This window comes from Artemia franciscana, chromosome 4 (genome assembly GCF_032884065.1).
Source record: "Artemia franciscana chromosome 4, ASM3288406v1, whole genome shotgun sequence".
Lineage (NCBI taxonomy): Eukaryota > Metazoa > Arthropoda > Branchiopoda > Anostraca > Artemiidae > Artemia > Artemia franciscana.
Window position 1 is genome coordinate 6,201,395 of NC_088866.1, and position 15,085 is coordinate 6,216,479.

A 15,085-nucleotide genomic window follows, 5' to 3' on the forward strand; every position below is an offset into this window, starting at 1 on the left:
CGGTTGATCTATTTTATGTTTTACACCAAATTGGTACAAATTATTGCGTATTTATGCAAATTTAGGTGGTGTTTTGGACAATTTAGTACCAAAACAGCCGCCATAGCTCCGCAGTCTAAAGCACACAATTTTTAGAGCATCGAACGAGGAATAGGCCTACTAAATACGGCTATGGTTTTCAATAATTCCAGAATTTTGGGGTATGGTAGTAAGTGATTTCAATAATCACAAAATTTTAGGATTTCCCCATAAGAAAATTATGCTTTCTAAAAAAAATACCTGAATATTATCATTCGTAAATGCAGAACGTTGACACGAAATATAATTTGTTAATTTTTGTTAACGTTAAATGTGTTCGAAAAATGTGGTTCTATCCTACTCTATGGCTGTAATGAGAAAAAGATTGAGACGTTCTGTGGATGAAGGATCACAGATTGCCTAAGACCGACTTTTTGGGCAATCAAATAGGGCCGAGCGAAAGTCTGACCTCCGGATGGGCTGGTAAGAGATAGTAAGAAGAATTTAAAGGAAGTAGAGATTTCTTAGGAGGGTGCTAATAGCGAAGCTTTAAATAAATTGGGATGGAGAACAAGTATGCTCGGTTGGGTTGACTACCCTCTAGCGACTTGATGCAGTGCGTTTTTAGTAGTAGTTAAAGTTAACATTCGGGACGATTTCGGAAAATCGAATTTGATTATTTGAAATTTCACATAAGCACTGCTGGCAATTTAGAGATGTTAAAGGTCATTTTGCTAGCAACGAAGTAAATTTGTGAATGTAACCTTGTTCGTAAAACAAACTTGACTTTTTTTCTAAACTGAGCCAGGTTAAATCGTCAGAATATCTAAAAGATTCAGATCTTCGAAATTATTAAATGCTGGTGATGTATAAGATTGTTTAGAGGGCAAGAGGGCTACAATTTATGTCTAATCTCTTCATTCTTGGGAATATTTTTGAACTACCCCTAAAAAATGAACAGAAATTAGATGAAAATCCTAATTTTCTGGCTCTTGCCCTTTTACCGTATAAAATCACGACTTTCTGTTTGAAAAGCCAGAATCGTAACTTTGTAGCATTTAAAATCGGACAGGAAGGAACTTCAAAAATTCAGAATGGTGCATTCGCAGATTTTAAAATCGTAGCGTTTAAAATCGTTCACGACGTATCGTGTAAGTAAGAATCATGCCTTCGTAGCATTTAAAATCGTTCATGACATAGCTTTTAAAAAATTTTGTGACGTAGCTAAAAAAAATCAGAATGTTGCATTTTTAGTATTAAAAACGTTCATGATTTGGCGTCTAAAAAGTCATAATCGCACTTTCATAGCGTTCAAAATCGTTCGGGACATATCGTTTAAAAAATTAAACGTTCGTAGTGTTTAAAACCGTTCATGACGTAGTGCTTAAAACGTCAGATTCGTACCTTATTAACATTTTAAAAACGTTTATGACATACCGCCTTAAAAGTCAGATTCGTACTGTCGCAGCATTTTAAACTTGTTCAAGGCGCAGTGTTCGAACCTTTGAGGAAAATAAATTTGTTAAAGTTGAAAATCGTAGTACTGTAAAAATAAGAGGGTGGAACTCGCAATTTAATTACTTTGTTACATTGAATTTGGGAAATTCACAGTTACAACTATTGGCCTTTTCTATAATTATGTACTATCAGCTTTACTTATAGAATGTGTCAAAGCTACTGCATGGTGTAGGCTTTTACGTTCAGGATTTTCCCTATACATGAAACCACTCCTTTTATTGAAAACGTAGTACCTGAAAGTACTAATTATTTAATTTAACGTTTATAGTCTATAGTTTAAAGTAGGGGATATGCTGGCGATGATATTTCGAAAGTTGGCAAGTTACCTCGTACATTTTACGAGGTAGTGGAGAAACCGAAATTGTTTTTTGCTTTTGTTTATTTGTTTTTGCTTACTTTAAAAAAATTCCAGTTGGGCTACTCTCTTGGATTCTATAGTAAGCCGTACGAAGAGAGTGGTTCTATCTGTGTGCTTTCTAAAGTGTGTTTCTAGGTGTATGATTTTTAACTTTCCAAAAGAAAATTTTTGATGGTTAGGATACGTTCTTCAGGTTAAGAATGACAGATTGCCAAAAATCGTCCTTTTTGCCAAAACCTAGGACCAAACGAAAAGCCCATCATCTCCGGATAGGGTCGAAGGAGGTCTTAACGAAGAATCTGTAGGAAATTGGACAGTATTTGGAAGGCATAAAGAGGAGGTTTGAATATTTTGGGACGGAGGAGGACAATGTGTAGCTGTTTTGGTCCCAGGCGGCTTGGTGCTGCAGTGAGTTAGTAGTAATAGTAGTTGTAGTTAAAGCAGAAGTAATTCTGATGCCGTACGCTCCACATCGAGATGGTTCTTTTCCCAGGTGGGAAAAGGGTGCTAAACTTCTAATTATAGGAGCGAATTCAAATAAGGAAAAGAGGATCTTTTAAAATTTTTCATATGTTTTCATATGGATGTCAAGTTTGCTAGACTGGTCACTAAATGCGGGAAACTTACTGGAGCGTAAACTGGCTAGTATCGACATAAAAAACCAACGACATCTAACGTATGGCGTTCCTTGGCCCTTTTTTCAAGCTTGGTAATTGCTTTTTTCTTCAGAAATGGAGATAAAACTCTCATTAACACATTAACTCTGCCAATTACACTAAATTTACATTATTAACGCACTGAAAAAAGTCAAAGAAAGTCGAATGCTTAGCCAAAGGCGTCAGTTTTCTTATTCTTTTTTTTTTTTTTTTTTTTTTTTTTGTCCACCCCTGCGCAAGTTACACTAACATGAGATGTCCTGTGAGTAGTTCGCTTAGTACAATAAACAATATAAGGGCTGAAGTACAATGTAGCCTACAGTATAATATACAGGCTACAGTATTAAGTAGCCTATAAACCGTGCCAGTATCTAAACGAAAAAGGATGCTTCGACTGCAAGCACCATCGAGTCTAAAAGATGTCCCTATAGGTAATTCAATAAAAATTATAACAATAAATATTTTAATGCATAGCTTTAAGCTATACATTATAATGGTATATATATTATTATGGTATGTAATAGTATATAACATACCTGTTCAGTGCTATATACATTTCTTTTCAATTCCTATTTTAGAAAAAGATGTTAGGGTTATATTCTTACTTAATATTGATCATCCAATTATATTTTTTATCCAGTTTACTGCCAATAAATGGCAGTGTTTGTGTTTTCCCGAAATTAAGAAAGTCAGATTCTCTAGAGCTCCATGAGAATACATTTTGTTGCTCATTTTCTGCTGATTTTTCACACACGTTCTGTATTTTTAAAGTTGGTGCCTGTAAGTTTTAAAACTGAATAGCTGCATTGAACGTGTGCCTACCTCTTGTGACATTCTAGGACCATTGGGTCGATACAATCACCCCTGGGAAAAAGAAAAAAAAAAACAGCAAATAAACACGCATCCATGATTTGTCTTCTGGCAAGAAAAAAACAAAATTCCACATATTTGTAGATAGGAGCTTGAAACTTTTACATTAAGATTCTCTGATACACTGAATCTGATAGTGTGATTTTCGTTAAGATTTTATGACATATAGGGGGTGTTTCCCCCTATTTTCTAAAATAAGGCAATTTTTTCAGGCTCGTAACTTTTGATGGGTAAGACTAATCTTGATGAAACTTATATATTTAAGATCAGCATTAAAATTTGATTCTTTTGATGTAAATATTGGTATAAAAAATTTCGTTTTTATGGCACCTTGGTATTAACCAAGTGACGTATAGCAATCACAAATTCTGTCGGTCCCGGTTTTGGTACTTTAGGCACTTCCAGGTAAGTTAGGACGATGAAATTTGGCAGGCGTATCAGGGACTGGGCCAGATTAAATTAGAAATAGTCGTTTTCCCGATTTGACCATCTCGGGGGGGAGTGGGGGCCCGTTAATTTGGAAAAAATAGAAAAATTGAAGTATTTTTAACTTACGAACGGTTGATCAGATCTCAGTGAAATTTGATGTTTGGAAAGATATCGTGTCTCAAAGCTGTTATTTTAAATCCCGACCGGATCTGGTGATATTTGGGGGGGGGAGTTGGGAGGGGAAAACCTAAAATCTTGGAAAACACTTAGAGTGGAGGGATCGGGATGAAACTTGGTGGGAAAAATAAGCACAAGTCCTAGATACATGATTGACATAACCCAAATGGATCTGATCGCTTTGGGGTAGTTGGGGGGGGGGGTTAATTCTGAAGTATTAGAGAAAATTAGGTATTTTTAACTTAAGAACGGGTGATCGGATCTCAATGAAATTCGATTTTTAGAAGGATATCGTATCTTAAAGCTCTTATTTTAAATCCCAAACAGATCTGGTGACATTGGGGGGGGGGTTGGGAGGGGAAGACCTAAAACTTGGAAAACATGTTGACATAACCGGAACGGATCCGCTCTCTTTGGGGTAGTTGGGGGGGGGTAATTATGAAAAGTTAGAAAAAATGAGGTATTTTTAACTTACGAACGGGTGATCTGATCTCAATGAAATTTGATATATAGAAGGATATCGTGTCTCAAAGCTCTTATTTAAAGTCACGACTGGATCTGGTGACTTTGGGGGGAGTTTGGGGTGGATGAACTTAAAATCATAGAAAACGCTTAGATTGGAGGGATCAGGACGAAACTTGGTGGGAAAAATAAGCAGAAGTCTTAGATACGTGATTTACATAATTGGAACCGATCCGCTCTATTTGGGGGGGGGGTTAATTTTCGTATTTTTAACCTACGAAGGAGTGATTGGATCTTCTTGAAACTTCATATTTAGAAGGACCTCGTGACTCAGATCTCTTATTTTAAATCTCAACCGGTTCCAGCGTAATTGGGGGGGGGGCAGTTAAGGGGAACCGGAAATCTTAGAAAATACTTAAAGCGGTGAGATCAGGATGAAACTGGATGGAAAGAATAAAAACCTGTCTAAGACACGTGACTGACATAATCGGACCGGATCTGCTCTCTTTGGTGGAGTTGGGGGGGATGTAATTTTGAAAATTGAGGTATTTGTAACTTACGAAAGGGTGACCAGATCTTAATGAAATTTGGTATTTAGATGGGTCTTGCGCTTTAAAGCTCTAATTTTAAATTCCGACCAGATCCTTTGAGATTGGGGGAGTTGGAGGGGGAAACCGGAATTCTTGGAAAACGTGAAAATTGGGGTATTTTTATTTTACGAATTGGTGATCGGATCTTAATGAAATTTGATTCATTAAGAAAATTGATTGGAATTCATGTTTCAGAGCTCTTGTCTCGAATCCCGACCAGATCTTTTGACATTGGGAAGGGAATTGAAGGGGGAAATCTTGGAAAACACTTGGAGTGGAGGAATCGGGGTGAAGCTTGGTGGATAGAATAAGCAAATGTCCTTGATACATGATTGACGGAACCGTACTAGATTCGCTTTCTTTGGGGGAGTTGGGGGGAGGGGTTCAGTGATTTGGTGAGTTTGGTGCTTCTGGACGTGCTAGGACGATGAAAATTGATAAGCGTGTCAGGGGGCTGCACAAATTGACTTGATAAAATCGTTTTTCCAGATTCAGAAGGGAGAGGAAAAATTGGAAAAAATTAGGTATTTATAACATACAAGTGGGTGATACGGATCTTAATGAATTTTGATATTTAGAAGGACATCGTGACTCAGAGGTCTTATTTTAAATCCTGACCGGCATTAAGCCTCTTACTTTCCTTTTAAATCAATCTATTGATTCATAGAATTTTGCTAGAGCTCATACCATATGATCTCTTGGTTCTTAGCTCTTCTTGCCTCGTCACAAGTGCCATATGAGCTCTTAGGTCTTGTTTGTTTCGGTTACTATTGAGCCAGGTCGCTCCTTACTACAGTTCGTTACCACAAACTGTTTGAAAGTTGGTGCCTGTAAGTGTTAAAACTGCATAGCTACATTGAACGTGCTGTGCATTAAAAGTTGAATTCCCAGGTTTTCCTGATTGTAAGTAGACGCATATAGTCATGTAAGTTTCCACTTAGCCTATTTAATCAATCAGGTTTCATTTTTAATGTCCAGTAGTAGTTTTCAATGTAAAGGACAGAGCCAAGAAGTAGTTTTTGTCCCAAGTGGATAAAGAAATGTTTTAAGAATCGTAATTTTCTTGCATGATCGCATCTTAATATAATCATTCAAACCTCTTAAAAAATATAAAACCTTTTAATAATACCAAGTTAAAGGCGTTTCATCGCCACCCGTTTGCAGAACGATTATATACTTATGTACGAAAACTCCAAAAATAGACTAGAAATGTGTTTATCAAAGGGAAACAGTTCTGTTAGCACACGGTGCCATTTTTGCTCATTCAAATTTTATTCTAGTAATTTGGATCATAAAAAAAACATGTATTGCATTGGATTAAGGACGTTGTTTGACTACTAATATCCTTGCCTTTGCCCTGCAGTGTGACAGCCGAATTCGATCTCAAGGTTCCGTAGATTAAAGGGATATCGAAATAAGATAACGAGTTTTAAGTATATTGATTTTTTAGTGAATTTGGCTTAACTTCTTTGATTACAGTAAAGAGCTTTTTTGTCTGATTGACCGAATACGCAACTATGGACCCTCCTTGGTTCCTGGGCCTCGGTCCTTAGATCCTCCACGATCAACTCCGATTTCCAATTTTTACTTATTATTACTTTTACTTACTATGAATATTATTTACTTTTTTGCTAGAACGCTGGATTAAGGACGCTGTTCGACTACTAATGTCCTTGCGTTCGCCCTTCAGTGTGTTGCTACAGCCGAATTTGATCTCGGCTTCCGTAGACTAAAGGGATATCGAAATAAGATAACGAGTTTTAAGTATATTGATTTTTTAGTGAATTTGGCTTAACTTCTTTGATTACAGTAAAGAGCTTTTTTGTCTGATTGACCGAATAAGCAACTATGGACCCTCCTTGGTTCCTGGACCTCGGTCCTTAGATCCTCCACGATCAACTCCGATTTCCAATTTTTACTTATTATTACTTTTACTTACTATGAATATTATTTACTTTTTTGCTAGAACGCTGGATTAAGGACGCTGTTCGACTACTAATGTCCTTGCCTCCTTGCGTTCGCCCTGCAGTGTGTTGCTACAGCCGAATTTGATCTCGGCTTCCGTAGACTAAAGGGATATCGAAATAAGATAACGAGTTTTAAGTATATTGATTTTTTTTTGTGAGTTTGGCTTCACGTCATTACAGTAAAGAACTTTTTTGTCTGATTGACCGAATGAGCAAAGCTGGACCCTCCTTCGGTCCTGTGCTTTTCATCAAGGACAGGCCCCTGGACCTCGGTCCTTAGATCCTCCACAATCAATTCCCATTTCTAATTTTTTTTTTTCAGTTGAAACAAACAGTTTTTTAGACTCATTAACCTAAAATTCATGGGACGAGTATCCTGGTCCTGTGGGAGATGAAAATGATAATTTTCAGTTGTCAACCGCATTTTCCGCGCTAAAAAGTGCCCATTTTCCCGAAATTTTAGGCTGTTGAACTGTACATCCCAGGTAGCCACGCCAGCTCATGAATATTAAGGGGGTGGGCAAAATATAACTTTAAAAAAGGGGGGCTTTTTTTCTGTTTTAAGGCTTGTTAATTCAGTGTCTTTCATTCAATGGACGAGCTCTGCTTCTTGGATAGATTAATTATTCTGTATAAAAATCAAAATATTATGACATATAATTACCCAATAAACATTATTTACTATATATATAATATTTAAAGTTATATTGTAGTGTTATGTATCATACACAGTATTTTACAAATATTGTTTAAATATTTAATTACGTATACAAAATATAAATATTATACGTGATATAATATTAATTCAGTTTGGTCAATATTTATTTATTTTTATGATAACTCAATAAACATTATACATATATGCAATATATATTATTTTAATGTATGATATAATAAATACATTTATTTTGCGTTTTATGGTTGTTTTAAATAAAGGATTTCACCAAAAAAAAATTGTATTTATTTGGGTCGTGTGAAAACGTCTTCACATTACCTAACTCCGTTCTTTTTGGTTATTATAGCACAAGCATCAGGTCACAGGGTCAAGAAATTATATACAATAAGATAGGGGTTGCAATCCATCTTAACGATAAAATACTAAGGTATCATTTATTGCATACTTCAAAATCACAAAGTCCATGAAAAATATTGGAATACGAGTTTTAAACTAATAACAGGTAACCTAGCTTCTTGTAATTTCAGCTAAGGGCAAATTATGCTATAGTATATACGACATGGGGTTGTGGGGATTGGCGTATATAAGGATATCTACAAGAGGGAAGAAAAAAGAATTCTCTTTTGTCTTATCTTTACACTAGCTTTTAAGGACTTTTAAGGGGGAGGAATAAGTCTTAAAGGGTTGGGAGACGGACGGCTCCCCTTCGCCCTTCCGAGCTGCGTCTAAAGCCGAGGGTGATGACAAGATTGCTATTATAAGGAGTAATCTACGTTCGTTCCGATTTCCCTCTTTATTGTCAGTAAAAACACTTACTTCGTGTTTTACTTACTACTAGTGTGTTTTTCTTTAAAGTTTTAGTTTAGACTATCACTCTTAAAATTACACCAATTTTATAAAATTTGAAAAAGGGCTGATTTCGTTCCTTAAGAAAGACACTTAAGAAAAATGAAAACACTTAAAATTAAACTTTTTTTTAAGTTAATTCAAAAGTAAAATAATAACTAAATAAAAAATAGCCAAAAATATATCAATTAAGAAAAATACGAATAAAAGAATAAAATAAAATGAGACAAAAAAAGTTTTAAAATTCAGAAAAAAAATAAACCCTTAAGAAAAACGAATTGCAATTCAAAGCAAATGTAACTATTCCGTTCTTTCTTACAAAATAGGTTGAAAAGGAGACTGTATGGTCGTCTAAACTAGTACTCGGCAACGTCTGCGAAATCACTACATGTCTTTTTTATTATTTTTTAAATAATAAAGGATAATTTTATTAATTTGTCTTGTAGTGGCGAGGAGTGCTTGATCTGTGCTTGAAATCAGGGAACCGAGAGTTCGAACTCACTTACACCAATCCACTACACTACTCGGAATTTCGCTCCAGTAATGAGATAATGCGTGTCTATAACAATACGAACAACATGAAGATGAATTATAAGAAATTTTTATTATAAACAAACACAAGGGGATACTATGAGCGAAACATGTTTGTTACATAATGTGATTTGTCTTATTTATCCAAGACCTAAATAATGCACTTGCATTAAAGAAAACTGTACGGTGTGCAAGGCCATATCCAGGGGGGTTAGGAAGTTCCCCCTGAAATGTCTGTCTTACTCATAAAAACGTAAAAAAAGGATATAAAATTTTTGTATATGTGTTTTGAGATTTTTTAGTACCCCTCCCCCTAAAAAAAATCCTTGTGTAAAACACCCCGATAAAAAATCATGGATACGGCCCTAACGATATGTCTCTGAAATTTATTCACTTTGCATGAGTCTCAGCAGCATCATTTTAGGCATAAGTTAGGCTATCTTGTTCTCTTATATTTATCCCTCGAGTTGACCAGTGACATATTAACAGAATCTTTTTTTTTCAGTTGTTCGAAAAAATGTCTCTTTTCTTACTTAATTTTGACTTTTTCCCGCTAGACTATATTTGATCAGTTGTGAACGGTTGTAGCGTCCCATTAATTTTTGAAGTACTTGATTATATGATACGGGTAGTAAATTGGGGGGGGGGGTGCAGTTTGGCTTTTTGTGTAAGTTGGAAACAGTCTCAATGGCTCAATTGTTTCTTTGATTTATTGCGGCAATAAAGGAGAATCTACTGAATGAGAGAGGTGTTAATGGCTGTAGAACAACTAAAAGAAAAATCGTCGAAAATTGTAGAAACAGAAAATTGCAGGTATGAATGACCTAAGATAGGCCCAGGGAGCAAAAACTAGATGGGCTAGGAGGCGAAAAATAAGATGGGCCAGGGGGCAAAAACTAAGATGAGGCCAGGGGGTCTCAAACTGTTCTAATTTTGGTACCCTTGGTACTTTAAAGGAGTAACTTATATAATTTTTCTCTTTCAGTTCGTGTTTTACGATGATGGAACCCCAATGCCTGTAAGTATTATAAGATTCACTTATTATTCTTTGATCAAAGGGGTAGCCAGGGAAAGCTTGAGCTGAAGCAGCAGTCGTTCCTAATGCTTAATAATTCCTGATCAAATCAGGATCTATTCTTCCAAATGAGGAATATAAAGAGGTTTATCTGGTACCTATAATGGGATGCTAGTGTCCATTTAGTTAACTCGAGTTCAAATCAAAATTGAAAATACTCACCAAGCTCTCTGAGGATTTTGTCTTGGTATAATGTCAGTTTTGTCATTGACATTTTTCTGTTTTTAAAGTTCACTAGAAATTCATTGCCCTTGTAGTAACAATTGGGCTTCTCTTGATGAAAAAGATACATTTTTCATCAGAAATTTAACTTTATTTTATTTGGTAAACATTTTGCCTATTTATATCGACAAATCGTTCTATACTTAAATTCTAATGTGTTTTTTTTTAATATTTTGCTCAGACATTCATCTCAGCAAAATTTATTACAACTATTCCAAGTATTTATGAGGTTATTCATATATAAAATTTTGGAAAACTTTGACTAAGGAAAAAAACTTTTTTTGTTGTTGTTGGCACTGAGGGCAGCTTGGCGGAGGTCTTTTCCGAAAATATAAATGACGACCGGGACACAGGGACACAACTACAACGGGGACGCCGGGGGCACAGGTGGGATATATAAATGACAACCGGGACACATGGATTGTTCGAATAGAAATTACAGACCGGGACACAGGGCATATAAATGACGACCAGGACTCTCAAAGAGAAATTACAAACTGGGAAACCGGGACACAAATGACGACCGGGACACAGGGAATATAAATGACGACCGGGACACAGGGACACATCATTAGATAATGAGGTATAGATCTGAATACGGATTGTTTTTCCCATGGACAATTATATGTTGCATGTTCAAGAGTCAGTAAACCTGACAATCTATTTATATGCACAGACAATGGGACAGCGAAGAATGTTGTATATTCGCATGTTTTACGTAGTTAAAAACATATATATATATATATATATATATATATATATACCACGTATATATATATATATATATATATATATATATATATATATATATATATATATATATATATATATATATATATATATATATATATATATATATATATATATATATATATATATATACGCGCTTCGGCTGTCAGGTTTTCTTGGCTGTCCCATTGTCTGTGCATATAAATAGATTGTCAGGTTTACCGACTCTTCAACATGCAACATATAATTGTCCATGGGAAAAACAATCTGTATTCAGATCTATACCTCATTATTCTAGTGATTGCCCTTGAGCTTTGTTGAGGGTGATTGCTAATCGAACATTCCCTGTGTCCCTTTCGCGCCACCCCAACACCTAGTTGGTGGGGCGCTTCGCGCCCCCCAAGCTCCCCCGCGCACGTAAGTCGTTACGCGCCATATTTGGTACGCGCCATTGTAGTTGTGTCCCTGTGTCCCACCTGTGAATATGTATATATATATATATATATGTATATATATATATGTATATATATATATATATATATATATATATATATATATATATATATATATATATATATATATATATATATATATATATATATATATGTTGCATGTAAATAGATTTTCAGGCTTACTGACTCTTGAATATGCAACATATAATTGTCCATGGGAAAAACAAACCGTATTCAGATCTATACCTTATTATTCTAATGATGTGTCCCGGTCGTCATTTATATTCCCTGTGTCCCGGTCGTCATTTGTGTCCCGGTGTCCCAGTTTGTAATTTCTCCTTGAGTGTCCCGGTCGTCATTTATATTCCCTGTGTCCCGGTGTCCCGATCGTCATTTGTGTCCCGATCTGTAATTCCTATTCGAACAATCCCTGTGTCCCGGTCGTCATTTATATATCCTGCCTGTGCCCCCGGCGTCCCGTTGTAGTTATGTCCCTGTGTCCCGGTTGTCATTTATATTCCTTGTGTCCCGGTCGTGATTTGTGTCCGGATGTCCCAGTCGGTAATTTCTCTTTGAGGTTCCCGGTCGTCATTTATATTCCGTGTGTCCCGGTCGTCATTTGTGTCCCGGTGTCCCGGTATTTAATTTCATCAGTTGACAAACATGACGTCAGTCGACAAACAACTTTATGACGCTTACAGCTCAATCGTTATAATGACGTCAGTTGACAATCATGACGTCACTTGACACACAAACATGACGTCACTCGACACACACACACAGACAAATGATTTATATATATATACTAGCTGTTGGGGTGGCGCTTCGCGCCACCCCAAGACCTAGTGTGTGGGGGCGCTTCGCGCCCCCTAAGCCCCCCGCGCGCGTAAGTCGTTATGCTCCATATTAGTTACGCGCCATTGTAGTTGTGTCCCTGTGTCCCACCTGTGAATAGAGATAAGATATATATATATATATATATATATATATATATATATATATATATATATATATATATATATATATATATATATATATACTAGCTGTTGGGCACCCCAACACCTAGTTGGTGGGGCGCTTCGCGCCCCCCCCAAGCCCCCCCGCGCGCGTAAGTCGTTACGCGCCATATTAGTTATGCGCCATTGTAGTTTTGTCCCTGTGTCCCACCTGTGAATATAGATAGATTTATATATGTGTTTCAAACTACGTAAAAATTGCGAATAAACAACATTCTTGGCTTTCCCATTGTCTGTGCATACAAAGCCGTATGTACTAATAATGACGTCATATGCAAATGCTCTTTTTACAAACAAACAAACATGCATCCACACAACTCGTTTTTATATAGATAGATAGATAGATAGATACAATACAAATTAACTGCGTAAAATTTGCGAATATACAACATTCTTCGCTGTCCAATTGTCGCTGCATATAAATACATTGTCAGGTTTACCGACCCTCGAACATGCAACGTATAATTGTCCATGGGAAAAACAATCAATATTAAGATCTATACCACATTTTTCTAATGATTGACCTTGAGCTTTGTTAATGGTGATTGCAAATACTAATCGAATTGGGAATTGCAATCTTTTAAATTGAAAAAGCAGATCCGTTGGAATCATGGGAATGCGAGGAATAAGAACAGCCTCACCCTCATAAGGCCCTGTCAAGATTGTGGCCTCTATTAGGTTTTCCATTGTTTTTTTTACGGCAAGTCGCGTGCCATTGCAAAGCTTTGGTGGGTTGATATTTCTTAAAAGCATTATTGGTACGCCTATTTTTAGTTGTAGCACGTGTGGTGGAAACCCTGAAGGATCTATGGAATTTAAAAATTCAGATGGATAATTAACCGCTTCATTTGGTTCCAAAACTGTGTCGACTGACTTGTAAAGAACTGCCTGGTCTCGAATCTTGGTCAAAACAATATTGTTGATTTCGTGGACGTCTATATTTTTGGGTGCGAGAATCGCTCTTTCACTTAGCCATTTATTATTTTTATAATTTTTTAGAATATTCGGAAATACTTTTTCAATCAATTCATTTTTGGACGTCACTAAATTACAGAAATCAGCAGGTAGTTGTATACGTCCTGAAATTGAGTCTACTGTTTGACCAGAGTCATCGTTTTGCAATCGGACACGCATATTTGTAGTTAATTTTAATATTTTTACGTGTGCCCATAAATTAGAATTTTTTAGGCAAGCATTCATTTCGTCTGCAGGAGTTAAACTACGTAAAAATTGCGAATATACAACATTCTTGGCTTTCCCATTGTCTCTGCATATACAAAGCCGTATGTACTAATAATGACATCATATGCAAACGCTCTTTTTACAAACAAACAAACATGCATACACACAACTCGTTTTTATATAGATAGATAGATAGATAGATACAATACAAATTAACTGCGTAAAACTTGCGAATATACAACATTCTTCGCTGTCCAATTGTCGCTGCATATAAATAGATTGTCAGGTTTACCGACCCTCGAACATGCAACGTACAATTGTCCATGGGAAAAACAATCAGTATTAAGATCTATACCACATTTTTCTAATGATTGACCTTGAGCTTTGTTAATGGTGATTGCAAATGCTAATCGAATTGGGAATTGCAATCTTTTAAATTGAAAAGGCAGATCCGTTGGAATCATGGGAATGCGAGGAATAAGAACAGCCTCACCCTCAAAAGGCCCTGCCAAGATTGTGGCCTCTATTAGGGTTTTCCATTGTTTTTTTTACGGCAAGTCGAGTGCCATTGCAAAGCTTTGGTGGGTTTATATTTCTTAAAAGTATTATTGGTACGCCTATTTTTAGTTGTAGCACGTGTGGTGGAAACCCTGAAAGATCTATGGAATTTAAAAATTCAGATGGATAATTAACCGCTTCATTTGGTTCCAAAACTGTGTCGACTGACTTGTAAAGGACTGCCTGGTCTCGAATCTTGGTCAAAACAATATTGTTGATTTCGTGGACGTCTATATTTTTGGGTGCGAGAATCGCTCTTTCACTTAGCCATTTATTATTTTTATAATTTTTTAGAATATTCGGAAATACTTTTTCAATCAATTCATTTTTGGACGTCACTAAATTACAGAAATCAGCAGGTAGTTGTATACGTCCTGAAATTGAGTCTACTGGGAGCTTTCTGTTTCCAATTGTCAGCAATTGATCTGAAAATGTTTGACCAGAGTCATCGTTTTGCAATCGGACACGCATATTTGTAGTTAATTTTAATATTTTTACGTGTGCCCATAAATTAGAATTTTTCAGGCAAGCATTCATTCGTCTTCAATGGCTCTGGTCGTGCAGCCAATAGAGGAAGTTTAACTTTTCCTGAGGCGCAACACATTCCCATTGTTTCACCTTTGAATTTCAAGGCCTTGCAATAGGGACAAATTTTAGACATTGTCCCGATTTGAACACATCTACTCAAGCTATAATCATCGACTGGGTTGTACCTGAATGTCAAGCGATAACTTTCAGGTTGCTCTGATTCCT

At 36.2% G+C, this 15,085-nt stretch overlaps 1 protein-coding gene across 1 annotated transcript in view; it reads left to right on the forward strand.

The window, feature by feature from the left end:
- The window catches only part of LOC136025913 (helicase domino-like), a 144,374-nt gene that overhangs the window by 79,183 nt on the left and 50,106 nt on the right, over window positions 1-15,085 (forward strand). The gene's annotated exons all lie outside the window — the stretch shown is intronic.